General features: G+C 42.8%; 2 protein-coding genes across 14 annotated transcripts in view; both read left to right on the top strand.

Moving 5' to 3' along the window:
- Myo81F (Myosin 81F) overlaps positions 1-27,236 on the top strand; it is a 2,624,640-nt gene that overhangs the window by 553,343 nt on the left and 2,044,061 nt on the right. The gene's annotated exons all lie outside the window — the stretch shown is intronic.
- Positions 9,968-27,236, top strand: part of LOC139352937 (uncharacterized) — a 77,376-nt gene continuing 60,107 nt past the window's right edge. The window contains exon 1 of the mRNA XM_070995772.1: positions 9,968-10,107. The gene's annotated coding sequence lies outside the window, so the exon portion shown is untranslated. The remainder of the gene's footprint in view (positions 10,108-27,236) is intronic.

Raw genomic sequence — 27,236 nt, 5'->3', positions numbered from 1 at the left:
CTGTCGGTCCCTATGAACGCTTAGATCGAAATCTACACAAATTGTTTTGATTATCAATCAAACAAAAACACCTCTTAGCGAGGTACAAAAATAGTGACGACCTTACATTTAACATTCAACAGTTTTGATATCATAATTTGTGACGAAAAATAATTTTACAATGAAAAATATAAAAACACTTTTTAAAATTTACTCATTCTGCCCGCTTCAGAAGATCTTACACACACAAACATTTTCCGTTGTAGCGTGCCAAAATAGTAAATTTAGAAGGTGATTTTATTTTTTCGAATGTAAAACTTTTTTCGTTACAAATTATTATATTAGAACTTTTGTATGTTAAATGTGCGACCTTCGTTTTGTTTGATACCAGAAGTTTTTAAAAGGACATTTTTTTTCCTATGTTTAATTTACATATTAGTATACCTCAATACCATGACCAAAAGTCATTCCCATATAACTTAGGTATTAAAAAACTATAGCACATAGGGTTGACCACTGATCTTAGCTAAACGTCGCTTGATATATTGCAAAAGCACTGTCGCTACAGTCATTTCCAGTCGGCACCCTCGAGGAGGGTTCAGTATGAGGATTTTCGCCAACCAAAAAATATATGTTATCACTGCGCAATTAGCACTTTATTAAAAACTTTATGTATATATTTCTTTCTTTCTTTCTTTCTTTCTTTCTTTCTTTCTTTCTTTCTTTCTTTCTTTCTTTCTTTATTTCTTTCTTTCTTTCTTTCTTTCTTTCTTTCTATCTTCCTTTCTTTCTTTCTTTCTTTCGTTTAAGCTGCGTTTACAGAATTTCAAAATACCTTTACAGCGAGGTATAGCCTTAATAGTTAGAGCCTTCCAAAATCTCGCTATTTATAGCTCTTTTCTCGCTGAGCTATTGGGTTTTTCCAGAAGTGATGAAACTGATGTTTCTTGTATCGAGCTGTTTAACACCATCTAAAATTTCTAGGGCCCTAAAACATCATTTTGGCACAAACAGACCGTCCACAGTGATATCTATTTATATGTTGTTTGCGTTAAAAGGGCGTTTAGTTTCAGGAGGCAGTGTCGAGCGGCAGTTATATCCAGATGTCTACATCTCGCGCGCTCGCACTGCCGTCCGCTCTCCCCCTCCATCTCTCCCCTAAGTCTCCGCTCTGCTCTGAAGTGCTTAAGTTAAGTTAGGCTTAAGGAGTTCTTATTTCAAAGTGTACTAATAGACACCTATGCACGTTGCGCAAAAAACCCCAAAGTATTCCCGTGTTTTTTGCGTACCATTCGATCTTGGGGCTTCATCGATTTCAGCGATCAAGCCACCTCGCCCCGTCATTTTGGCCCTTCGAGTCGGATTTCAAAATCTTTGGATTTTCCTCTCCTGGAGTTTCCTTCGATTTTGTCCCAGCCGGTACAGCCAGTTTTTCGAACCCTATTTCGAATAACTTTCTATATGATATATTGTCAAAATCCAATAGTGATTAATCCGTTATTTGTGCCTGACAATATTCCAGTTTCTTTTGCCCACAATTTTACACTTGGAACAATTCCAGTAGCTGTTTCAGTGCTACTATTCAACTAAAATATTTGTCAAATATATTTTCAATTCCAATTGTGTGTAAAATATATCTCAGCCACAGTAAAAAATTCCCGATCATAAAATTTTCTTTTAAGACTTGCACTCTTTATTTTTTACTGTGCTCCAGCTGCGTGTGTATATTTACATAAATATTATAATACAGTCCACTTTAACTACTCTTTCTAATACAGTCCACTCAAACTACTTTTCTCGACATACAAATACGCCAAAATTATTTCTAAAATTAAAAAGAAAGTTACAATATCCACAAATTTACTCTAGCAAATCGTTTTCAATTTAGTTGTGCAAGTGACAAACAAACGCACCGACAAACAAACATAAGCGAAGACTTTACAATTCTCGCAACGTTATTCCGCTATTCGCACATATTTTCGCCAGTGCACAGTGGGATAAGAGCTCACATAAAATGTTCCATTCAAACAAATAAAATTAAAGTCTGTAATTCTTTACATATGTCCGACCATCCGATGTAATAAATATTTATTGACTCTGCCTATCCGAATGTGTTCCTAAATTAAAGCCCGTTTCCTTACTTCTGAATTAAAATTCTAAATAATTTTACGTCATGGCAACATCACTAAAATCCGCTTTAACCAGATTTATGGCCACAGCTGACTGTCTGATCCACTTTGAGGCCACTGTGAACGCTCCAGGTGCTCCTACCCCAACGTTATCCGCCTGTAAAATCCGACGAGATCACTTCAATTCCTTGTGTCAAACGGTAAAATCAGCATACGACATATGCTCAGACTGCATTATAGCTGCAGGCGAGAGCGCCGCAGACACGAAATCCATACTAAAGTCCAAGTATTACCAAACGTACTCCACTTATCAAATACTTGCCGCGCAGCTGATGGAACAAATCCAAAAAGGCTCCTCCGAAATTTCTCAAGCTCCAGTAGCTCCATCCCAAAATTCCACGTAAACGGTCGTTTAACGTCTCTATCTCAGAACAGATTTTTTCCACGGGTTAGTCACCCAACGCGCAGCGCTATCTCAATCGGCCTCTGAGGAGCCCCTGTTGGGGCCACGGTGGCATCAGCTTATGTAAATCGAATCTTGTAAAGTTTGTTCCAGGCCAAAATCTTCGTCAACAGCAACGATAGGCCCAATGTGCTTGTGGATGGACAGATTTCATATGAGTCTTTAAACAATTCTTATTTCTTGATCCCATATATATATACCCCTGATCTTATATATGCCGTACAATTAAAAAGCCTTTAAATTGGCGCGTTTTAAAACCAGCAATCTCTGTGACCGTCCCTTACTATTCGATACATCTCCCTTCCGTCATTAATTGTATATCAAAATAGAATTTCGGCGGGAGCCTTGCAGACATATTGTTAAGAATAATTTTGTTTGCAGTTTAACCAGTATCATGTGCTCCCAGTCGAGCATTAACTAAATGAACTGATAGCGGTCACATTTTTGGAAAAGCATTAGTTATTATTATGATCAATGAAGTAACATCTCCGCGAAACAAATTCAAATAAATGTGGTTCCCAGGTCATGTGGTAGTTAAAATTGCATATAAAGTCTGGACAGGGAGGGTGAAGACACACACCCCCCAAACTCGTTCCAGATCAGAACAGCTCATCCTAGTTTTCGCAGTTTAAGTTTGCATCTTAGCCCTATCTGTAGATATCCGCATGGTGCACTTAATTTGTAATGGTGTATAGCATAAAAGGATGAAGAAAGAACCCATACCCCATCGCACCAACGCACATGATACACAATGGCGCACAACGTGTGGGGCCCGAGTGGCGCTCAACCAAATTTCTTTTGTTAATTTCAATTAGTTTAGGACAATTAGTCCTTTCCCCTTATCAAGGCCATAGGTATCTGAAATTTTTGATCGTGGAGATGCGATAATAGTTCGTTTGTTTTCTAACGGGTTAATCGACCATGAAAACAATCCGGCATTCTATTGGGATTTGAACGAATAAACTGGAATAAAAAGAGAAGACAATTTTATTATGTGCGGTGTTATTTGCATCACGATTGGAGCTCCTAATTGACATTCTTCTCCGCAAGTTTTTTCCTCTTCCCTCTACCCGCTTTTATTCAACATCAGCTTGCCAATATTGAATTAGGTAGGGTCAGTATGACCCTATCCGTTCCCGACACTTTAAGGCAACCGAATCTTTGTCTAAGCTCAGCATTGGCAAGCAACAGCTTATTAGCCGTGCGTAGCAACACAAGCAGATCGGATCCCGCTTTGATCACTCCTGAAAAGGTTGCAAATATCATGCAAAGCTGGCGTAAAAATTTGAAGACTCTAAAGACGATCTGCAAACTGAGGAATTCTTATATAGGATTCGCGCACTATGAAAACATAATCTACATAGCTATTGCTGTATCTTCTGTGACCACTTACATTTACTCTTCGGAGGTGAAGCAAGTGGGTTGTTTTTGGGAATTTCAGACGCAAGCTTGAAGGCATCGATACCGATATGAATATCTGAAAATCAATCAATTCAAGACGTCAAGGAGATAGGGAACTTTGCGAAGAATTTCAATACGCAATCGAAAAACTTGAAGGACGTTTGCGCAATCAAATTTCTGAAAATTCTTCAGTTCGATTGTTGATTCGCAACTCGAAAACCTCACTGCAATATGAACTTATGAACTTGGGGTATAAGCAATATATCAAGGTTGAGAGAGGAAATTCGCATACATGAACAGTTCTGCAGGCAGCAGAAGCCAATGATGCCAAAGAAAAACAATGCATTCCGTTCTGGGGTAGCCGATTTAGAGGAATCAGAAGAGATATCAGCTATTCAACGAAAACCATTAAAGTGTTGGAGTCGCAGTCAGCCCGGTCATCACTTCGACGATTTCTTAGAGCGGCGTTCCATTTTCTGTTACGGTTGTTTCCTAACTGTAATTCGACGGGAAACGGATCAGCGCGTGTACCGGGAAAAGCTTATCCAGCGCACCCGATGTAGTAAAGACAGATTTTTCTACTCAGACGGATGGTTGTCCAACATCCGCGCTGAACCCAGAGAACACACTGGAGAATAACACCAGTAAGACTCAAAGCAAGGACAATATATCGGAACCATTTCACGTTAGGTTATCGTGCTTCAGAGTATGCATGAGCCCGTATCTTTGGAGATGTGAGCTACCTTAGAAAACCCCCAGTAGGTAAACGATCTACATTGCGGATAAGACCATTCTGGAAAAAAGTATGTTCGGAACGCCAGAAATTAATTTCGTCTATGTTTTCAAGCACAGACAATCGAACACTCAATGATGTTCAGGGTGAAGGTCATAGTTACGTAGCATTGTTAGATTTAGGAGTTACTATCAGCTGTCTAGGCGCAGAAGCAGCCAGAAGTCTGATGAATCATTCCAATGTCAAAAGATGTTCGGGTGAAATAAGAACAGCTAATAACTCGGATTGTTCAATAAAAGGACGTCTATCGACAAATATAAAATACCCAGGGCTCTCTAAAAAGATAAGCCTTTATATCGTTCCTGAATTCAAACAAGATATTATCTCGGTGTCGACTTTTGGAAAGAATTTGGATTATTAGGTGAAATTCTACATCTTGGTTAGGCAATAAATGAACTTGACTTTGGTCGGGACTGAGATGTTGAGGAAGATCCGAGAATCCAACTGAAAGTTAAAAAGAAAGAGCTTGAGCTGGTTGCTCAGAAAATTCCTTTCTACGAAAAATTAGGTCTTGGACGTACCGATGTAATCGAACCTGTTAAGAGATGTTGGCAATGCTGTACCCATCAAACAGCGAATTTGGCCAGTGTTACCGTCAAAAGAGAAACTGATGTTTGCTTAGATCGAACATATGTTAGCTTTCGAAGAAATTGAGGAGTCAAAGATGTGAGGAGTTGAATAACTCCCCACAAATTCCAACAGCAGTAACAACGGATAGTTTACTGCAAACCAGATACGCGGCGAATTCGCGTAGTAACTGCGCGGCGAAGATCGGTTGGAGAAGGAACTCAGAAAGATAGTTTGGAGACCAAGGTTTGGAGAAAAAGAGTTTGGAGACCAAGGTGTAGAGAATGAGAGAGAATGAGAATGCAAAAGGCAATTACGGAACTCCACCGAACTTTGGACTCTGCCGTGGACCTTGGTCCACATCTCTACACAGGCGTGCCATATGCATCATGGGAACCAGCGGGACGGCAGTAATAGGCGGAACTCCAGTTTGAAGCTGTGTCCACCAGGAGTGGAGAGATTCAGCGGGCCGTGCGAAAAAGGGAAATAACGGTTTCCGGAGGCCATATAGGCTATATAAAGCCGCAGGGCGCTGGCAGCATCATCGGTCAATCACGAGGAGTCGATCCGTCAAGATCAGTCAAGATATGAAAGTAAATCAGTCTACTACAAGTGAACCACAACAAGTCGAGTCGTCGGAAGTAGCGCCCGTTAGTTTGAAGAGGTAGATCTTGCGAACCCCGCTCGCCTCTCTGCGGCTGAGATCGCAGGGCATTTTCAGTCTGCTGGCAGCATTCGATGAGGAGCAGCAGTTGTCCGCAGCGGTGACGACTGCACTATGGGAAATTTGCCCACTTTTTGTGGCATTAATTATTAACTTAAAAACGAAGCAACATTTAAAAGTTTTGTTTTTAGAATTAAGTATATAAAATTTAAAGGAAGTAAATTAAAAAAAGATGGGCATAACCCCGCCTTTTTTTTAAGAAAAAAAAATTTTTTTTCTTCTTAATCAAACAAAAAAAATTCTTTTCTTGGCTTTTTTTTTTAAAACCAAATTGATTTAAAAAAAAAATTTTGCGTTTTTTATTTTCCATTTTTTTAGAGAAATTGTAATTTTTTGTATTCTTGTCACTATAATTCTTAACAAAAATACTAAAATCCTATATATCAACGTTAAGTAAGTGAAATGATGTTGTAAAATAATTTTAAAATAATCGTTATTTAATAAGAAATATAATTGCACTCTGTTTCTCTTAAGATAACATCGAAACTGGCATTTACCAGACAAAAATGAGAGAAATATACCATATTAGGTAGAGGTCTTTAAAGCAAAATTTTAGAGAAAGTGCGCAAAAGTGCACTTTTATACTAACCGAGCTCAATGAGAATTAAATTCTCTACAAGATAAGAAAGGTTTCAGAGGTGGAAACAGCTGGAATCACTTTGTAGCTCTATTTAAAAATACAAATTAACTTAAAGATTTTGTTTTTTTTGAGGTTAGAACTAGAACACGAATATACGAGCACCACAACCAATAAATACAATATTAAGGCCACAAACACAAGTTACAAGTCCCTCTGATTGGATGGTATTTCAAAAATCTCAGAGCTATGTTTAGTTTTACACTTTTTGACAATTTAAACTATTAAGAATAATAGGCGCTTTACCAGCGCTGCCACCTCGTTGAAATTAAAACAGGCTTTAACAGCTGATAACTTAACAGTGGTGCGTACTGTTAAACTTTTCTGTTAGTAACATTAGATATTGATGTTATCCTGATGCATTCTGATAAACAAAACCTATTTTTAACGACTTTTAAAAAATGGGTTTTGGCCAAAAAAAAAGTGGTCAAATTCCCCATAGTGGATTGGTGGAGGCACACTCGACACCAGGGCAACCGCAAGCTCCATAAGCGAAGAACTTGCGGATAACCTAGCTGCCCTCGGGAAGATTATGAGGATAGGACGGCAAGCTAGGTAGGCAGACGGAAGATGCGGCGAAATCGATGCACAGCAGGAGGTGGAAATCGCATTCGGGAACAAGCGCCTGACCATGAGCCTGCTGGGATTGTGAATTCATTGGTGTTGGGATGGAACTTTCTAACACAAGTCGGAACCGAGGTAAAGGGTGCTGGACACGAAATAATGATACCAGCCAGGAATCGACACAATGGATGGCTCGAGGAGAAGCTATCGGTGGCAGTCGTTCAACAGACAAGCGAGGATAACGACACGATGAAATTCCTGGATGCAGAGCTATCGAGCTTCAACACCATGACGGTAACATCAAACATTTTTTTTTTTTTTTTTTTTAAATGCTTTGCTATTTATTTATTGAATCTTCTCCCTTTGGATACTAACAATAAGTGTATCAAATCTTAGACTAATTAATCTAACTCACAGTCATATGACTGATGTTGTGCTAAAGGGGCCCGAAAGTTATAGCTGGCTTGGCAGGTCGTTGCGTTGTAGACGGGATCGGCTGGAAACCCAAGTCAAGCCTCTTGCGAGGCGATTGGGGTGCACAGAGAGTTTTTCGTTGTAGGACGCTTTTTGTTTGTCTATTTCATCTTTAACGGTAAGAATGCTTAGGTCCCTGTGGATGTTTTGGTTGCGAATATACCATGGTGCCCCAGTGATAGTTCGCAGGATTTTCGATTGAGCGCGCTGTATAATGTCTATGTTGCTTCTGCTGGCGTTCCCCCATAGCTGGGAGCCATATGTCCAGATGGGCTTGAGAGTGGAGTTGTAGAGCAAAACCTTGTAGTCCAGACGCAGGGGCGAACGAGCGTTCAGAATCCAGTGGAAGCTGCTGGCCTTTAGTTTTAGATGTACTTTCTTGCGTTCGATGTGTCTTCTCCAGGTTAGTCGTCTGTCAAGGTGGACGCCGAGATACGTTACCTCGTTGACTTGGGGAATCTGCGTATTATTCAATAATAGTGGAGGGCATGTTTGCCTGTTGAGAGTAAACGTTATGTGTTTACATTTTTGTTCATTTATTTTAATCCGCCAATCAGATAGCCACCTCTCTACTACGAGGAGGTGGTTTGCTAGCTGTGTTGTGGCTCTGTCTGGGCACCTCGAGCGACTTAAAATTGCGGTGTCGTCAGCGAACGTAGATGTTGTTAGCTGCTCGTTCGTGGGAATATCCGCTGTGTATAGGAGGAACAGAGTAGGCCCTAGCGCGCTTCCTTGCGGGACTCCAGCTTTGATAATGTAGTCGTCGGATGTTGTTGTATTGCACCTTACTGCGAAGGTCCTGTTGTATAGATACGACTCAAGAAGCTTGTGAGTGTAATCAGGTAAGTGTGTTTTGATTTTGTGCATGAGGCCATCTAGCCATACTCGATCGAAGGCTTGAGATACATCGAGGAATATTGCGCTGCAGTATTCCCGATGCTCAAAGGCTGTGCGTATTTCTGATGTTATTCTGTTAACTTGTTCGATTGTTCCATGGTTTTGACGAAATCCAAATTGATGAGCAGGGATAACATTGTGTGCTCCTAGATATGGTGTTATGCGAGTTAGAAGGCATTTTTCGAACAGCTTAGACAGACACAATAATAAACTAATTGGTCTGTAGGATGACGGAATTGTGTGGTCTTTTCCGGGCTTCGGTATAATAATGTTAATAGATTTTTTCCATTTTTTCGGATAGTAGCCGAGAGTTATAATCCCATTGAAGAGCTTACAGATAACCTCAATGGCAGAGTTTGGAAGTTCAATTAACATTTTTGGGGTTATTTGGTCACCGCCAGGGGCCTTTTTTGGTTTCAGTTCCCCAATGACTTTCGCGATCTCCTTTGGCTGAAACAATGGTGGTAGGGAAATAGATTCAGATTCGATTTGTGGTAGGAAAAATGAACCAGTGGCAGGGTTCGGCTGGAAGACGTTTCTTAGATGTAACGCAAAAGTTTCGGCTCTATCTTCGTCGCTGCGGGCCCAGATGCCAGATGAGTTTCTTATCGGAGTCACTGTTTCGATTGGAGAGCTCAGATTTGGGTGAGCCCTCCACAGAGGATGTTTTGTACTGGTTGGCGATAGTTTTGTAATGTACTGCAGCTGTGCATTTTCTGTTTCTTGCTTTAGAGCTCGATTTAGTGAGCGAGTGGCTTCCTTAAGACGTTGTTTTGATGACGGCGATCTGTTGGCTTGCCAGGCACGTCGCAGGCGCCTCTTTTCTAGGACTAACCGTTCAATTTGCAGATTAGTTTTGAAGTGGTTGGTTTGCGCGTCCCTGCCTTGTGGTGTTGAGATAGTGGCTGCCTCCACGAATACTTCTTCAAGAGCATCGGTAGAGCAGTCGATGTCCGCTTCGATGTTGAAGTGAGGTGTTAATTTGATGTGTGAGCTTACATACTTTTTATATTTTAACCAGTTGGTTCTGTGCGACGTCAGCCTGAGGGGGTGATCTGTGGTTCTTGTGCTTTGAAGAAGAGTTATTAGCACTGGCGAATGGTCTGACGACAGGTCCGAAAGCGCTTTGGCGCTTATTATATTGCGGGGAATGTTTTTTGTCACCGCAAAGTCTATTAGGTCTGGAACTTTCCTGGGGTCTGTTGGCCAGTATGTGGGGCTGCCAGGGGAAACATAGTCTAATTTGTTGTTCGGTTTTATGATTGCATTGTATAATTGCCTTCCTTTGGGAGTCACAAGGCGTGATCCCCAGTGCGTGTGTTTGGCATTATAGTCCCCTGCAGCTATAAAGCGGTCTCCAAGCAAGTTGTAGAAGTCCATGAATTGTCCTTCAGAAATTGTAAAGCGAGGCGGGCAGTAGACAGCGGCTATGGTGAGGTTTCCGTTGCCTGACTGCACTTTGATAGACGTGGCTTGCAGGTAATTAGTTGAAAACCTTTGGTGAAAGTGGTGCTTGATGCGTTCCCTGATTAGGATGCCGGTTCCGCCGTGGGCTTTACCATCTGGATGGTCTGTGCGGTAGAAAGTGTAGCCTCTTATTTGGAAGTTGTATTTGTTTGTGAGGTGCGTCTCTACCAGTAGCATAATGTCGATATGATTTTCATTCAGGAACTGTGTTACTTCAAGGTTGTGCCGTGAAACGCCATTGGCGTTCCACATTGTTATTCGTAGGTTTGCCATCTGATTATTTGGACTGCTTAGCTGCAAGTAGCTGTAACACCATGTTCTGGTTTTGAACCAGTGTTTGCATGGTCGTTTTCATGAATGACATGAGTTCCATCATACTTTGTTGCATGGTGACCATCATAGTTTCCAGAGTGCTTTGCGACTGTTCTTGGATCTGCTGAGCGTTTCCTAGATTAGACTGGAGTGGGTTTTCCGTCCCCGATCGAAGGGCATCGGCGTATGAGAATCCTGTCTGGGTATTTAGTTGACCAAAGGAGGATCTTGCAGCCGTGCCGAAAAATACTTCCGGCGTCGTACGCGAGTAAGTGTACGCATTTTGGGTTTTCTGATGACGCGTTGCTATCACTTTTCGCATGCGGTCCTTCATCTCCTTGTAGACCGGACAGCCCCTGTAGTTTGCCGTGTGGTTACCTTGGCAGTTAACGCATTTTTTCTTTTTGGGGTCTTCTTTGTTGGCAGGGCAGTTAGCCGAATTGTGGAAGTCTCCACAAGCTACACAGACTGTTCGAAGCGAGCAGTATGCCCTGGTGTGTCCATACTCCTGACAATTTGTGCATTGCACTGGGCCGTTCCTTTTATGTGGCTCTTCCACGTTAATTCTTCGGTGCAATAAGTATTGCAGGTTATAAATGGGGTGCACTTCATTTTTCTTCAAGACTCTGCTGTCTGGCTCCAGCTCGACCCTGAAGAGTGGTTGCGGCTCCTTGTTCCTGTTTATAATGTTACTGACGTTCTTTGCAGAAAACCCCTTTTCCTTAAGAGCATCGATAACTTCCTTGGCGGTTACGTCGGGCTCGATTCCTTTTATTACCACTTGCAGGCCCTTGCTGCTTTTTAGTTGGTACGTGTAGTAGCTTTTCCTAGCTTCCTCCAGGTATTTGGATACTGCTCGGAAATGTTCTTCAGATTTGGTCTGAAGCTTGGTTTCATGGATATCCCCTTTTGTGACCGGAACAACATGAAAGTTTCCGTCTCCGGTCAGCGCAACAATTTTGTTGATCAGGGCGTTCGAGATTTTCTCCCTAATGTAAATTGGTGGGGGCTTAGGTTTCGGTTGGGTCTCCTGAGCCCGTCCTGATTCCTTTTCTGCTAGAAGCGCAAATCGATTGCTGTCGGATCTCCCGGGTAATATATCTTCTACTTGTACACGGTTTATTTTTGACTTGTTACCTACCGCGGTGTTCTGCGGGCTAAGCTTACGCTTGATATGGATGTACCGATCTAGTCCGGTCTGTATGGCCGGACCCGCTTGCTGAATTTTGTTTTGGCTTTGATTTGTTGTCGTTGTTTTTGTTGCCGTTGTATTTAGAGCTGCGGTTGCAGTCGATTCCGAAATAATAGTCGTAGCTGTGGTTGTCGTTGGTTTTTTTGCCGTAGCCGTAGTTGTTGCTGACAAATTTAGTGCGGATGCAGAAGTTTTACCGTTGCATGTTGTTGGTGCGCCAGGGGTCGAAACTGATGGTGGGGGGGTTTTGCATTGTTGACTCCACGCCGTCGGAGTAGGGGTAGCCGTAAGTAAGCATGGTGAGCAAGATCGTGCTCTTTGGCTATCGACCGACAGTAGGGTCGTTTTTTGCACTTCGCTATCACGCGTTGAGACATACGAAAAGTAACCGTCTCTTCGGCTCGCGGAGCTGTGTCGCTCTTTATTCTGTTCGTAGCTCATTGAGCTTTATTAGCGTGGCACTTATTTATTATTATAAGATAAAATAATTATGTGCTAGTTTAAGACATTACACCGATTTTGTGGGTTGAAACCTAAATTTCTTTGGGTTTTAGCGTCTTTTCGCTTATTTGAAATTAACCTGTTTAGTTTTTGTGTTTTGTTTGCCTCATCATCAAACATCAAACATGGCAGAGCATTAGATCACGATGAAGGATGACAAGCCAATTAAGCAATCAAGAATCCGAAAGTTCAAGGGGAGATCAGTGTGAAAGTGGACGAGCTTCTCCAAATGGGATACATAAAACACTCAACAAGCCCAGGCAAATCAACGCCAAGTCTATAAAGTATGCCTACCCAAGGCCGAATAAATTATATTCTCGACCAACTGCGGGAAGCACGGTACATTAGCAGCTTGGACCTGAAAGATGGGTACTGGCCAATCACACTAAAAGAAAGCAGCAGGCAATAGACGGCGTTAACAGTGCCGGGAAAAGGCTTGTTCCAGTGGAAAGTAATGCCATTTGGACTTCATTCGGCGCTTGCGACTTTTCAACGGGTGCTGGACCGTGTGATCGGTCCCGAAATGTCACCGGAGGCATTTGCCTACCAGGATAACATCATAGTGATCGGACGCACGCTAGAGGAACACAAATCTAATATGAAAGAGTTGTTATGGTAGCTAAAGGAAGCAAGTCTGAGGCTAACCCCGGAAATTCACAATTTTTCAAGAAAGAACTGTTATATCTTGGCCATTGAGTGACTAGCGAAGGAATAGGCACGGATCCCGAAAAACAAGCAGCCATTGCCGAACTAGAACCGCCATTCACAGTAAGAGAACTCCGACAGTACCTGGGCGTAGCATCATGGTACCGCCGATTTGTACTTGACTTCGCAAAAATTGTCAAGCCACTCAACGATTTGCTACGCAAGGGCAACAAACGGGTGTGGATACATTAACATAAGACGGCATTCGTTGTAGATCCCGCACTGGCGTGCCCGGATTTCGACAAACCATTCATCCTGCAAACAGACGCGAGCGACTACGGCATCGGGGCAATATACTCAACGACCGAGAAGGACAGCTTGGCAATCGTCTGGGCGATCGAAAGCTCAATCCATATCTGAAAGGTTGCCACTTTAAGGTAGTACCCGACCATTTGACGCTGAAGTGGCTCAACAGCATAGAAAGCCCTTCAGGAAAATTCGCTAGATGGGCCCTGGAGTTGCAGCAGTACGACTTCGAGAACAGGAAAGGACAACTCAACGTGGTGGCAGACGCTTTGTCAAGGCAGCCACTACCAGAGATCAAGTAGACATCGGCGGTGGAAGCTTCTGCACATGCAGCTGGATTCAGGAAATGCGCGAAAAGGTAAGGACCCAGCTGCAAAAGTACCCGGACTATGTGATGGAGGGAGACACCCTATACAGAAATATACCACATAGGGCGGTCAACGAGAATGTCGCAACGTGGAAGATGTGCGTCCCGAAAGCTCTACGGAAAACGGTGCTGAGAGAAAGCCACGACTCACCGGCAGCTGGCTACGTAGGAAGTCGAAGGACAGTAGCACGTCTGGCAGCCCGATATGCACAGGTGTGCTCAGAGACGCCCGAGCCCGGGCCCAAGTCGAATCAAATGAAGGCGGCTGGCAAAATGCTCACGCAGGTACCAGAGGAACCATGGGCTACGGTATGTGCGGACTTCGTCGGACCCCTGCCGCGTTCAAAGCATGGCAACCTAATGCTACTAGTACCAATAGACCGGTTCTCCAAGTGGACTGAGTTAATACCGCTACGCAGCGCGACGGCCGAATCGCTTAAGAAAGCTTTCAGGGAACGCATAATAGCCGGGTATGGGGTCCCGAAAGTAGTCAGGACAACGGAGTACAGTTTGCCAGCAGAACCTTCAAGAGTTTCCTGGCCGAGATGGGTACCAAGCAAAAGTTCACAGCTCCGTACACCACGCAAGAGAACACGACGGAGCGAGGAAATAGGACGGTGAAAACAATGAGAGCGCAGTTCGCAGGGCAGGACCAAAGAAACTGGGACGAAAAATGGCCTGAAATCATGCTCGCAGTAAGCACGAGCGTTTCGGAATCCACAGGCTAAACACTGTCGTTTATTACCCAAGGCTGAGAGCCAAGATTACCGTGCGCCGTACAACAGAGAGAACTTAGGGACCGGGAGACCGACTGAGACCCCGAAGGAGAAGGCCAATAAAGTCAGGGAAATCTGCGAGATTGTAAGGCGAAATCCGGAGAGACCAGGCTAGACATTATAACCTGAGGAAAAGGTAATGGCCGCCAGCGGTGGGTGACGTCGTGTGGGCCAAGGAACACCATTTATCGAAAGCAGCCGAAGGGTTCGCAGAAAAGTTGGCCCCAAGATACGACGAGTCTTACTAGGTCATGGATTTTAAGTCACCAGTAATGTGCAATATACGGCACGTGAACACAAAGAAAGAGCGGACCATCCACGTAAGCGAGCTTAAACAGCAACAAACGCGAAAAACAAGCCAGCGGATACAACATACAGACACAACAGACGCAAAAAAACATTGAAACTCCAAGGACACTCCAAGGACACTCCAAGGTTGCTCCAAGGATCCTCCAAGGACAGCCCACGGATCCTCGCAGGACACTCCAAGGACGCTCCAAGGATGACTCCAAGGACACTCCAAGGACGCTTCAAGGGCACTACAGGGAAACTCCAAGGATGCTCCATGGACACTGCAGGGAAATGTAAAAGACAAGAACTCGGAGGGGAGCAAACCAAAGCATCCAGAGACTCGATTGGGACTGAACAGAAAACACGTATCAGCAGTCTGCTGAAGGAAGGGTGAAGACGGCACAGATCAGAGAACTGTACCGTAGTGTCTGGATAGTAAGGAGAGGTCGAGGGAATTAGCGGTATCGAGCAAAGAGGAAGGCTCGGAACCGAGGTGTCGTGAAGGGAGCCCGGCTTCAAATCAAACATGAAAAAAACGTCTGTCAACATAAGTTCACGAGTGACGAGGAGCGAAGCGCGCAAGATGATGGCTGCCCACCAGTCGTCCGGAGGGACCAGCCCGGGGCAAAGATGGTCGACAGCCCGGCCTACCCGAGCCTCGCGGCGGATCTCCGAGGTCGAGTGGGTCAGCAAGGAGCCACCCCAGGACCAGCAGGCTCCCGGTAGCCTCGCCGGAAGTGCACCGGAGTGACAGACCCATTTTCGGTGGTCCGAGGAGGAGGAGCATCAACTGTGGGAGAAGCCGGGGTACCCACCCAACCCGAGATACGCGCCCGATCCCTGGACCCCGCCGCCAGAAGTGGCAGAAGACCAGGCGGCCTCACCTCCGCAGTGGCTGCCAGAAGTCCCGCCCACGCCGCGGTATGAGGGGTCACCGCAATGGACGCCACGCCAAGGTTCGAGCGACCACCGCCGGAGCAACCACACGAGGAACAGGACGAGCACCGACAGCGGCAACTACACGAGCAACGCCAGCCACAACTGCACGAGCAACGCCAACAGCAGCAACTCGGTCAGCCGCAGCCACAGCAGGAGGACCCGGTGGGACACCACATCCGCAAGGATATCTCGGCGGCCCATGTGAGCCACAGCACCCGGACGTTTGTAGCCGAAGGGGTGAGGTGGCGGCAACAGATGGTCATCTGGACGTGGTCGGAGGGACCCGCGGAGGATGCGGCGGCGGCGGAGGAGCCTCGAATCTGGGAGGAGGGAGTCCCACGGGTGAGCCCATTATACCCGAGGACTCGCGGCAGACCGGAGCCGTGGGCCCCACCGACACCGAGCACCGGTCCGACGACACCAGCAGCAACGGACGGCACGACGCCGGCACCGGGACCGGACGAGCCGCTGGAAAGGGGGCCCTGGGTGTGGCCCGACCCCGTGGACGATGGCCGCTCCCAGCTCAAGCGGAAACACTCCGCGCCCGAGGTGTCCGAGGTAGTGGCTCGCCCGAAGTTGTCGCGCATGATGTCGGCGCCGGAAGGCCTTCGGTGGAAATGGTGGAATGGCCCGAGGGGATCGCGGAGCGCCGGTGGTGAAGGAGGAATGGACGCGCATTCCGGGTGCGTTTAGGGCTCGCGGGCATGAGGGTGTTCGAGGAGCAACGTTAAATAAGGAAACAAAATTTTGAAAAACGAAACACAAACATGTAAAGCGGCTTAGGGCTAGGGAAACGCGGCTGGGAAGAGGGTCGAAGAAAAGAGGCATACATAGCAGCATCAGCATCCTGAAATGAAAGGAAAGGTTAATCCAGGAAGCTGATGAAAAAACGCCACAGTACTTTCCTGTTGCCTTGGTATCGATATCATGGGGAGTCCCGCTGGGTTATCGATATCTGATGGGTATTGGTGCTCAGTGGGACCAGTCGGAAGATCGACGCGGGAAATTTGAACGGAGGCCCGCTGGGATGAAGGATCGGCGCGGGACTTAAATTGCTACGAGGAGGACGACCAGCGCTGTAGGAATTCAATGGAGTTAAAGGCGTCGAGGGAGCGCCGAGGGAATCAGTGGAAGCATCGCAAGGACTCAAAGGCTAGGATATTCAAGGAAACGCGGTAGAGTAGGAGTCTTAAATGTTTCCCGAAGTAAGGGGGGAATGTGAATAGTTGAATAACTCTCCACAAATTCCAACAGCAGTAACAACGGATGGGCGGCCGCTTACCAGATACGCGGCGAATTCGCATATTAACGGCGCGGCGAAGAGCTGTTGGAGAAGGAACTCAGAAAGGGAGTTTGGAGACCAAGCTGAGGGGAAAGAGAGTTTGGAGACCAAGGTGTGGAGAATGAGATAGTGGAGACTTTGCGGGCAGAGCGGGAGTGCCGTGTGCAAAAGAAAATAACGGAACTCCACCGGACTTCGGACTCTGCCGTGAACATTGGCTTAGGAGAGTATGTGCCACATCTCTGCAGCGGAGCGGTACACAGGCGTGCCACATGCATCATGGGAACCAGCGGGACGGCAGCAATAGGCGGAACTTCAGTTTGAAGCTGTGCGTAAAGGACAAGTGGGTCAAGAAGGAATTAAAGACTTTGGATCCGGAGTGGAGAGATTCAGCGGGCCGTGCGAAAAAGGGAAATAACGGTTCCCGGAGGCCCTATATAAAGCATCATCAGTCGATCACGAGGAGTCGATCCGTCAAGATTAGTCAAGATATCAAAGTAAATAAGTCAGTCAACCAAGTAAACTACAAGTGAACCACAACAAGTCGAGTCATCGGCCGTGGGAGCCTACAAGGATCAAGATCGCTACGTCGAGACATTCTGGATTGGGAGAACAGGAATCTCCGAATTGAGACACAGGTAGCTAAGTGACAGAGGGCGCCACACGGCTGGGTTAAAGCGATCTGTTAAGTCCTGTCACAACTAAATCCTCGCATTACGGCTGGAGAGTCGGACAGAGTCTGAGCAGTGAAGGCCTGCGACAAGAAACCGTGAGCTCGGGGTAAGCCCAGTACGTCAAGTGGAAACTGAGCAGGTAATGGCGCGATCAAGCAGAAAGGGAGAGAGATCGATCGTTTAAGGTCTCAAGTGGAGTAGTCCAGGAGATCCCTACGTTTGACTCGTGAAGTCCCGGAACGGCGTGTATCCAAAACCCCGGATGTAACGAGCCAGAAGGGAGTGAGGTCGGTCGTGTACGGTTTCAAGTGGAGTAGTTCAGGAGAGCCCTACGGCGTATGACCGAAACCCCGAGTGTCAGAAACCACGCTACGACAACGACGCGCCAGGGTTGTCGCGTCTCAATGCCAAGCCGTTTAGTGAATTCCTGTACAAATTCTTTAAATGTGTGAATTAAGAAAAGTTTTGTAAAATGAAGGCCAGGAACTTCTTAAATTCTGAAATGATAAAAAAAATTTTTTTTTTAACTACGAAATTTTATTTTTGATTCTTAAAGTTGTTTTTCCTATTTATCAGAAAAATGGTTCCTTAAAAATATAAATGTCCTTTTTTTTTAAATTATTCTTACATCTTTCTTTTTATTTTGTAATTAATTAGTGTTAGAGTTAAATCTGAAATTGAAAAGACCGTTTTTTATTCCTTTTTATTTTGTGATTAATTAGGATTAGACAGTTTAGTGATTATAGTTATTTTAACATTTATATTAGATTTCTTTAATCTCCTAGCTTTGTTAGTGTAATTTTTATACTCACTAAACTTGCTAAAACTCTTTGATTCTCACTCTCTCTCCCGCTCTATATTACAACTGTAACTTAAACTCTCTCTGAACCTGCCAAATTTCTGGTAGACTTTTGGTGTGCTATTCTCTTGTCTCTCTCTCTCTGTCTCTCTTGCTTGCTTCACATTGTAACTGTTCCTGCGTAAAGTTGTCAGTGTCCCAGTGTTTTGTGCCTTTTGGAATTGATCCCAGTGCCAAATTTACTTGAGGTATTTTTCATATATTATTTTATTTTATTTCATTTTCCTTTAAATGGCTCTTGTCTGCTCTAAGAAAAATTGTACTCTTTCGTCTTCAACTAAAGACCCTTTTATTTTCTGCTGGCTCTGCGAATCGATGATGCACGTTAAATACGCAGGATTTACTGGTAGAGTCAAAGACTTCATTGATCAGAATTCTGGACTCGTGTGGTCATGTGGATCCTGCAAGGAAATGGTTGTTGAGATGAGCGGCTTTATGAAGCAGACTCGAGACAGCCTTTTGAATCTCTCTGGTGCTTTTAAACAGCTCAATGAGGGGTTCAATTCCGTTTGTGCCCAATTTAATAATAAAAAATTACTAACTGAGTCGCCTAAACGTAAAAAAAACAGCTTAGCGGCAGTTAATACGGTCACGGTATCCACCCCAAATCCGAACTTGGTGGCTGCAGCAGTCTCTGTTGACACTGTGGTAAGTGAACCTACTGCGCCTATGGATACAGTTGTTTCAGGTGAAGTCACTGCTTCTCGAAGTCGGGTGGTAAAAAAACCTTCAAAGCCGGCTACGGTGCCGACCGTACCTATAGGTACAGAAGTTACCGTTTCTGGCTCTCAGCTAAGTGAGGTGCAATCTGCTGCTGGGGGACGTAAGAAATTATCAGTTGTTCCACATAGAAAACAATTATTTGTTTCGAGATTCACCCCAGATACCACATCTGAGGATGTTTTGGAATTTATTCGTGAAAAATTCCCATCCGAGAATATTTCAGTTGAACAATTTAGATTTTCATATGCTTGTAGTATATCGTCTTTTAAAATATTTGCTCCGCTTGATGTGTTTAAGGTACTACTTTCTGAAAGCTTTTGGCTTAATGATGATTTAGTAAAAAAAGAATTTGTTCCCAATAAACCGAGAACAAATAACAGACCTTCCACTGCGCCAAAAAACTAAAAAGTTTATTTTTGGCTTATCAAAATGTTAGGGGACTAAATATGAAGCTACCCAAGCTTTATGCTAACTCCTCTGCATTTACTGCTGATATTTTGGCTTTTACGGAAACTTGGCTGAAAGCAGAGATATCTGACAATGAAGTTCTGTCAAACAATTTTAATGCAGAGGACCGATCGCTCCTCACGTAGGAACATCCGAGAGAATTCACTCTGATACTCCTAATTAAATTGAATTTGTTAGTGTGAAAGTTTCCTTGCAATCGTTGTCAATATTTGTTACATGTTCCTATATTCCACCTGGCTCTGGTTTAATAATTTATGAGCACCACCTGTCTGCGATAAAATCTGTTCTATCCCTTCTTTCTAACAGTGACCTGTTGATTGTTTTGGGTGACTTTAATCTCCCTGATATTTCTTGGTCTCCTCCTACTGACTCACTAGTCGCTATATCTCTATCCGCCCATGATTTTGTAGATGGTCTTCTAGAATTATCGTTACAGCAAGTAAGCTTTATACGGAATTCATTAAATAGACAACTAGATCTTGTGTTTGTTTCAGACCCGTCTGAAGTCACGGTATCTAGAATTGACGCTCTTGTGTCACCTGAAGACCGATATCATCCAACAATGGAATTGACAATCTGCCTCCCATGCGTTGATACCCTCTCTCCTTTAGTTTCTCAAACTAAAGTGAGATGTTTCCGAAAATGTAACTATAAAAAACTTAACGACATGATTTCTCAATATAATTGGACAGAATTGTACAATTGTATGGATATTGAAAGTGCCACTGAACACTTCTATATAGTGTTAAATACCTTTTTTAATGAAGGCGTTCCTGATAGGTTTCCTTCAAAGACAAACAGGCCACCTTGGTTTACCAATGCGCTTCAAAGACTTAAAAACCTTAAGACAAACACTTATAAAAAGTATAAGAAATCGGGTAAGCCAGCTGATTTTTCGAAATATGTGGTGGCTGGATCGGATTTTAATGTTCTCAATAGTCATTGCTATTCTATGTATTTAAGTCGATGTAAATTTGAATTTTCAAATGATCCGAAGCAGTTTAATAACTTTGTCAATGCCAAGCGTAAGTCATCAGCATTACCTTCATCGGTACATATTAACTCAATGGAGGCATCGACGGATTCTGAAATTGCTAATTTATTTGCACAGTTTTTCCAAACTACTTATAGTTCGGCTGCTTGGTCAAATTCTAACTACCCTAATCCCATAAATAAGGCAAATTGTATCTTTACCCCTGAAATTACGGAAATTTCTCTCGTAAGAGACTTAGAAAAAACAACGCCAACTTATTCTCCCGGTCCTGATGGACTCCCCGGGTGTGTGCTTAAGTTTTGTGCGTCAACCATATGTAAACCGATTCTTAAACTTTTTAATTTGTCTATTTCATCGTTAGTTTTTCCTACTATCTGGAAGGCCTCTTTTATCATTACACTTCACAAAAAGGGTGCGAAGGCGGATGCCCAGAATTACAGAGGTATTTCTAAATTGTCGGAAATTCCTAAAGCATTTGAACGTATTATTACTTCTCATTTGCAACATTTATGTTCCTCGCTTATATCACCGTGTCAGCATGGTTTTGTTAAGCGAGGATCGACCACCACCAACCTTCTGGAATTGTCATCTATTGTAATAAATAGATTTAAGAATAAAATGCAGACTGACGTTATATACACAGATTTTAGTAAGGCCTTTGACTCTGTCAACCACTCTCTTCTCTTATTCAAATTAAAACAGCTTGTGTTTCCATGTAATCTATTAACTTGGATTTCAAGTTATTTGAATGGTAGGACTCAGAGGGTTATATTCAAGAACGCTGCCTCAAAACTGATCTATGTGACATCTGGAGTGCCTCAGGGTAGTCATTTGGGCCCTTTGCTGTTTACTTTGTTTATTAACGATCTTCCCTCTATCATAACACACTCTCGTGTACTAATGTATGCTGATGATGTTAAGCTTTGTTTATCACATAACGATATAGCGTCGGGTTTCAACTTACAGTCAGAGATTGATTGTTTTCAGGGATGGTGTGAGTATAACCTTTTAAATTTGAACTGCCTTAAATGCAACGTTATGACTTTTCATAGGGGTACTCCTACTTTTGTTAGTTACTCTCTTCAAAATACGCCACTCGACCGTATATATTCAGTTAATGACTTAGGCGTTCTTCTGGACCCAAAACTTAAATTTGACTGCCACATAATGTCCACTGTCAGCAAGGCCATGAGTGTTCTTGGGTATATAAAGCGTTGGTCAAAAGAATTTGATGACCTTTATACAACGAAATTATTATTTACCTCCCTTGTCCGTCCTATTTTGGAATATTGTTCTTCGGTTTGGAGTCCACAATATCAAGTGCATATTGACCATATTGAGTCGGTACAAAAAAAATTTCTTCTTTTTGCCCTTCGTAGTTTGAACTGGGATCAAAACATAAGGCTACCTTCCTATCAGAGTAGATTACTATTGCTTAATTTACCTACCCTTGCAAATCGTAGAACAATGCTTGGTACTATTTTTATGCAAAATCTTATAAGAGGTGATATCGATTCTGTAGAACTTGTAAACCGCCTAACTTTCAATGTTCCTGTTAGACTTACACGAAATTATTATCCCCTAAATTTGCCACGATATTCATCTAATTTTTGTCTGCACGAGCCCTTTCGCGTTCTATGTAATAATTATAACAACCTTTATCATTTAATTTGCACTTCAACTTCTATCCCGGTATTAAAAACTAATATTTTAACTCATTTGCTTCATTCTTAGATGCTTCTTTTATTTTCATTTGTGTCCCGTCTCTATTTGTTTTTTGTATCTTCCTCGCGAACTCGTATTTTTTGCCCAAATTGATAAAAGGGCCCCGCGCGTAACAAGCACGTGCTTGGTGCCGTTGGGCCACTTGTTTGTACTGCTCGTAGTGCATCAACGTCCATCATTATTATTATTAAGTCTATTTTATATATTCACTTACTTTAACATAAAATATTTATATTAAGATTAATTAAATTTGTTAAAAATACATTTTTGTTTTTAAGTAGGTCATATCATTAAGCTTATGCGATTGAATGGGAGGATTTGTAAATGAGCTTTGTTTTATAAATTAATTAATTTTATATTTAAATATCCAAATTTTTAAAAACATGTCAGATGGGTACTGTATTTCACATCAACGGCAACGCATAAAAACGTCTTCATTTTTTTGGAAGAATATTTCTTTAATTTCAAATGCGGAAAACTCCGGATCAACTGAAAAAAGAAACAATGAAGAACGCTATAGTCGAGTACTTCGACTATCAGATACCCGTTACTCAGCTAAAGGGACAAAAGGGAAATGGAGATATGCAAGCAGCAAAGCGAGACTGAAATGCGCCACTTACCCCTGAACTCAATACACCTATTCCTCGCTTTGCGTCGTTTCGTTTTGCGTTTTTTCGAAGTTGCGTCGCTTCTTTATTAGAACTAATTTTCATTGTGCGTCGTTAGATTTTCGATGTTGCGTTGTTTTGGAATGAAGCGTTAATATAATTTAAAAAAAAAGTGTTCAGCAAACATTGGACCAATTTTTTTTTAAAGAAAGCCGGCCTACGACAACAGGCACTAAAGACTTGTCAGAAAGTGATTAATTCTAATTTTTTTTTTCTAATTTATTTTGTTTTAAATGAATTTTTTGTTTTTATATGTATAATATGTAATAAAATGAAATGTTATTTTGGTTTTTTTAAATGATCACTTTGGTCAATTTTCTTTTTAAAAAGTAGTATTTTTGTAACCCTGGAACCCATCTTCGAACTTTACATGGTTTGCTATAGAAAATCCTAATTCACTTTTATATATAAAATTCGAATTCGTACATAGTAATAAAAGTCCACATTTTCAATATTTTGAAAAACTTTTAAAAGTTCCTGGATTTGCTAAATGTTACTTCTTTAATTTTAAAATTTTGTTAGTATTAAGCAAAACTGATACACATTATTATTGAAAGAGACGACAGAATATTTCCATAGCTTCTTTTAATACCTTTAATTCTTTTGAAGAATATTCAGAAAAGGTAATGTAATCAGTTATTCCTTAAATATTTATTACAAACTTCCAAACGGAACAATTTGATGCAATAAGATCTTCCACCATTAACGGAGAATAAGTAATAAAAGTTTGAATTTCTCTTGCTGTGTCCTTAATATTAATTTTCCTCAAGTGTCTTATATGAAAATGGTGGAAAAATGTTTCTTAATTTGGATACACCATACTGAAAATTTATTTTTCTTCGATTTATAATTTCTAAATCTAATGTTTGAAGGGTCCTCTTTTTAGAAAAGATAACGCTGACTTAATTAGTATGATGGTATGCTTTATTCACATTCGACTGGTTAACTTAGGTTTTACAAAAAATACGTGTGCTAATGAACTGTACTTTGCGAGATTCTGGCAGCGAGTGAGTATGGCGGTGCTTTGCCACTTTTTATTCACGTTGCAACTGGGTATCGAGTACTACTTAGGAATATCGAGTGTTACTTAGGAATATCGAGTACAGAAAGGGAAATATATTAGATCAGTAGGTGAGACCGCTTCTAGTGGTACTTGTCTCTCCAGTACCGCATCCCACAATCGGCCCTCCTGACGCAGGATTCGTCCCGAATGCCTTCATGTACTGTGCGACGGTTGATGTCTTATAAGGCCCATCACCTTCTCCTACCCTTTCAACTTTGTATCTTCCATGGTTTCCTACTTTGACTACTGATTGTGCCTAACCGAAGTAGACACTTCCGGGTCACACCGCGGGACAAGGGGGTAATGAGCACTTGTCGCTGGCACGGGGATGCTTTGCTGGCAGAACGATCGCGTCGCGGCAATGGTTACTGCGTTGACGGACCACAGTCGATGCGGAACTGCGTTGAGGTTGAGCTAACGTAGGTTAGCTGCTAGTAGAGATAGTGTATTACGAGCCCTATTCCCAGAGGTAGGAAGTAGAACCGCGGAGTTATGAGATGCGTTGATAACTGTTTTATTCTTCATTTGGTTTCCGAAACCAAACTCCGAAATCAAACAATCCTGTACCAATGACTTGAGCTGGAGATCTCCTGAGATACGCATATCTTATCCTGTTAGCAGTTTGAATGGTGAAACTTTAAAACTCCTTGGCTCAGTATTGTTTATGATCTGCTGTACCTTACCTATATGCTTATACCAGCACCCTGGGCTTTCAAGGCTTAGTTTGGAGAGCATCGGAACCACTATTTTATGCATGCGTTTTACTTGTCCGTTTCCCCTTGGTACGCCTGTTGCAATCAGCAATTGTTGGATCTTCTCCCTTTCGCAGTACTCCTTGAACAGGTGGGATGTGAATGCAGCTCCACGATCTGACACTATCCTATACGATTTTCCAAAACAAACAGCCTGGCGCTCCAAACAAGTTACTACTTCTTCAACCCCTTTCCTTCGTGTAGGATACAACCATACGTACTTGGAAAAGGCATCTACAATCACGAAGATGTGATTATATCGTTTTTTGGTTAACTCCATCGGACCAACATGATCTACATGGTATGTGACGAGCGGCTTGTTTTCTTTGTCTATTGGTGTAAGAAACCCTTCTTGCCTACCAGCCGTCGCATTCACAAGGATGCATTCTATGCAGCTATCGACGACTCGCGCTACTTTCTCTTTTAGCTTCGGAATGTAATACGACATCTCGATCTAATCCTGAGTTTTCTTGGATGAGAAATCTCCTTGCTTATGACTGTTTTGGATAATCTCGGTTTCCATGAGTGAGGGAACTACTAGCAACTTTTTATTAGCGTCTTTGAACACAACTTCGTTCACTATGTAGAAGTCGTCATAGCCTTTGGACTCAACGGCACTTTTGAGCACCTTCGTCCAATCATCTAGGAGCTGTGCTTCCCGCAAACGATGAAACAAACTGTCAGTCAACGTATAACATGACACCCTACTCAACGCATCGACATGTCTCATCTTCGAACCTGACCTGTGCTCTGTTTCGTAGTCGAAATCTTGTAGATACATCGACCATCTAGACACTCTGAGCGGAATCTCTTTCTTCTTCATGGTTATGGTAAAAGCGTTACAGTCCGTAATAACTTTAAACTTCTTCCCTAAAACGTACACCCGCCACTTTACCAAGGCTCCAATAACTGCAAGTACTTCCAGTTCATAGGAATGATACTTTTCCTCATATGGCTTGGTTTTACGGCTCTTGTAGAAAACTGGATGCCACAAGTTATCACAGGAATCTCGTTTAAGCAAAACAGCTCCAAATCCGAACTTGGATGCATCGGTATGAGTTTCTGTGTCAAGCGAATGATTATAGAGCTTCAGAACTGGTCCACTGATCAACGCTTCTTTTAGCTTTTTAAATGCTGCTAATTGCTGGTCTTGAAACTCAAATCTCACCATCTTGCGCAACATGTCGGACAACGGTTTGGCAATTAGTGCGTATCCTTCCACAAAGAATGTTTGCACTTCTTTCTTGTCGCGCGGAATCGGAAAATCAGCAACTGCTTGGTTCTCGCATTACCTGGCTTGATGGCATAGCCTAAGAAGTTAACTTTGCGCTTCAACACCTGACATTTACTCCAATTTATGCGCAAGCCATTTCCTTGTGACACTTCCAAAACTCGCTTCAACTTCTGCACGCTCTCATCGATACTCTTGTTTGAAATGATTACATCGTCCATGTATACAACCGCATCCTCGTTCTTAATTGAGTCACGCATAACTGCCATGATAAGCCTGGTAAACACTACTGAAGAGTTTGTTATACCGAAGGGTACAAACAGGAACTCATACTAACCACTCTTAGTTACGAACGATGTATACTTTTCGGATTCTGGCGAGACAGGTAGCTTTTCGATCACACAGTCCATTTGAGCTGTTTGGATGTTGTCTCGGACAATATTTTCATTTAACTTTCGGTAATTGCAACACAAGCGCTTCTTCCCGTTCTTCTTATCTACAAGCACCACTGGCGAAGCAAACTCGGATGTACTAGGCTTGATTATTCCTTCTTGAACCTGGTCATCGACAATTTTTTGATCGCAACAAGGTAATCGTCTTGGATGTTGGAAAACAGGCAACTCGTCTGTCAACAAGATCTTCATTTCGAATGGGGAAAAAAGACTTCTTTCTGGCTTGCAATTGTCAATCAACGACTCCACTTCAGAAGCTACTTCCTGACTCAAATGATCCAAATCTACTTCCGAAACTGTCTTAGAGTCTTTCGCGCTGATCATGCACAGACTTTCGAATACACTAATTAGCTGCATACAAGTACTTTGCCCTGCCTAGTTGTCGTCTGATCCTGTTGTTGGTCTTTTCTGAACACTTTGTACTCTTGGCGAAAATATAGTGCCAGACTTGGTTACCATCATGTCAACGCTGTTTAAGATTGTTGTGCCTAAGATTGCGTCAAACTTCATATCGTCATCTGGTATGACTTGAAACTCAAACGACATGTCGATTCCATCGATAACAACCTTTGTAACGAAGCTTCCGAATGTTAGGACCTGACTTTCACCGATACCTGTCAAAACTCTCTGACGACAAATCAGACTGCCTATTCCTACGCCTAGCTTCAAGAAAACACGCCTACGCATCAAACACAGTTAAGCACCAGTGTCCACAAGTCCTTTGAATTCTGAATTCCTGCAAATCACAGATTTAAATTCCAAGCTCGAAGAAAAGGACTCACGCGATGGTTGTGAAACGATTTTAGAGTCCTGGACGACATTGGTTGCTCTCTCTGATTTGACCTGTACTTCTACTTTACACTGCGCTGCTCGGTGTCCTGGTTGATCGCATTTGAAACATTTCTCCTTCACGGGACCGTC

This window comes from Drosophila suzukii, chromosome 3 (genome assembly GCF_043229965.1).
Source record: "Drosophila suzukii chromosome 3, CBGP_Dsuzu_IsoJpt1.0, whole genome shotgun sequence".
Lineage (NCBI taxonomy): Eukaryota > Metazoa > Arthropoda > Insecta > Diptera > Drosophilidae > Drosophila > Drosophila suzukii.
Note: the sequence above shows the minus strand (reverse complement) of the source record. Positions and strands in the feature narration are given on the sequence as shown.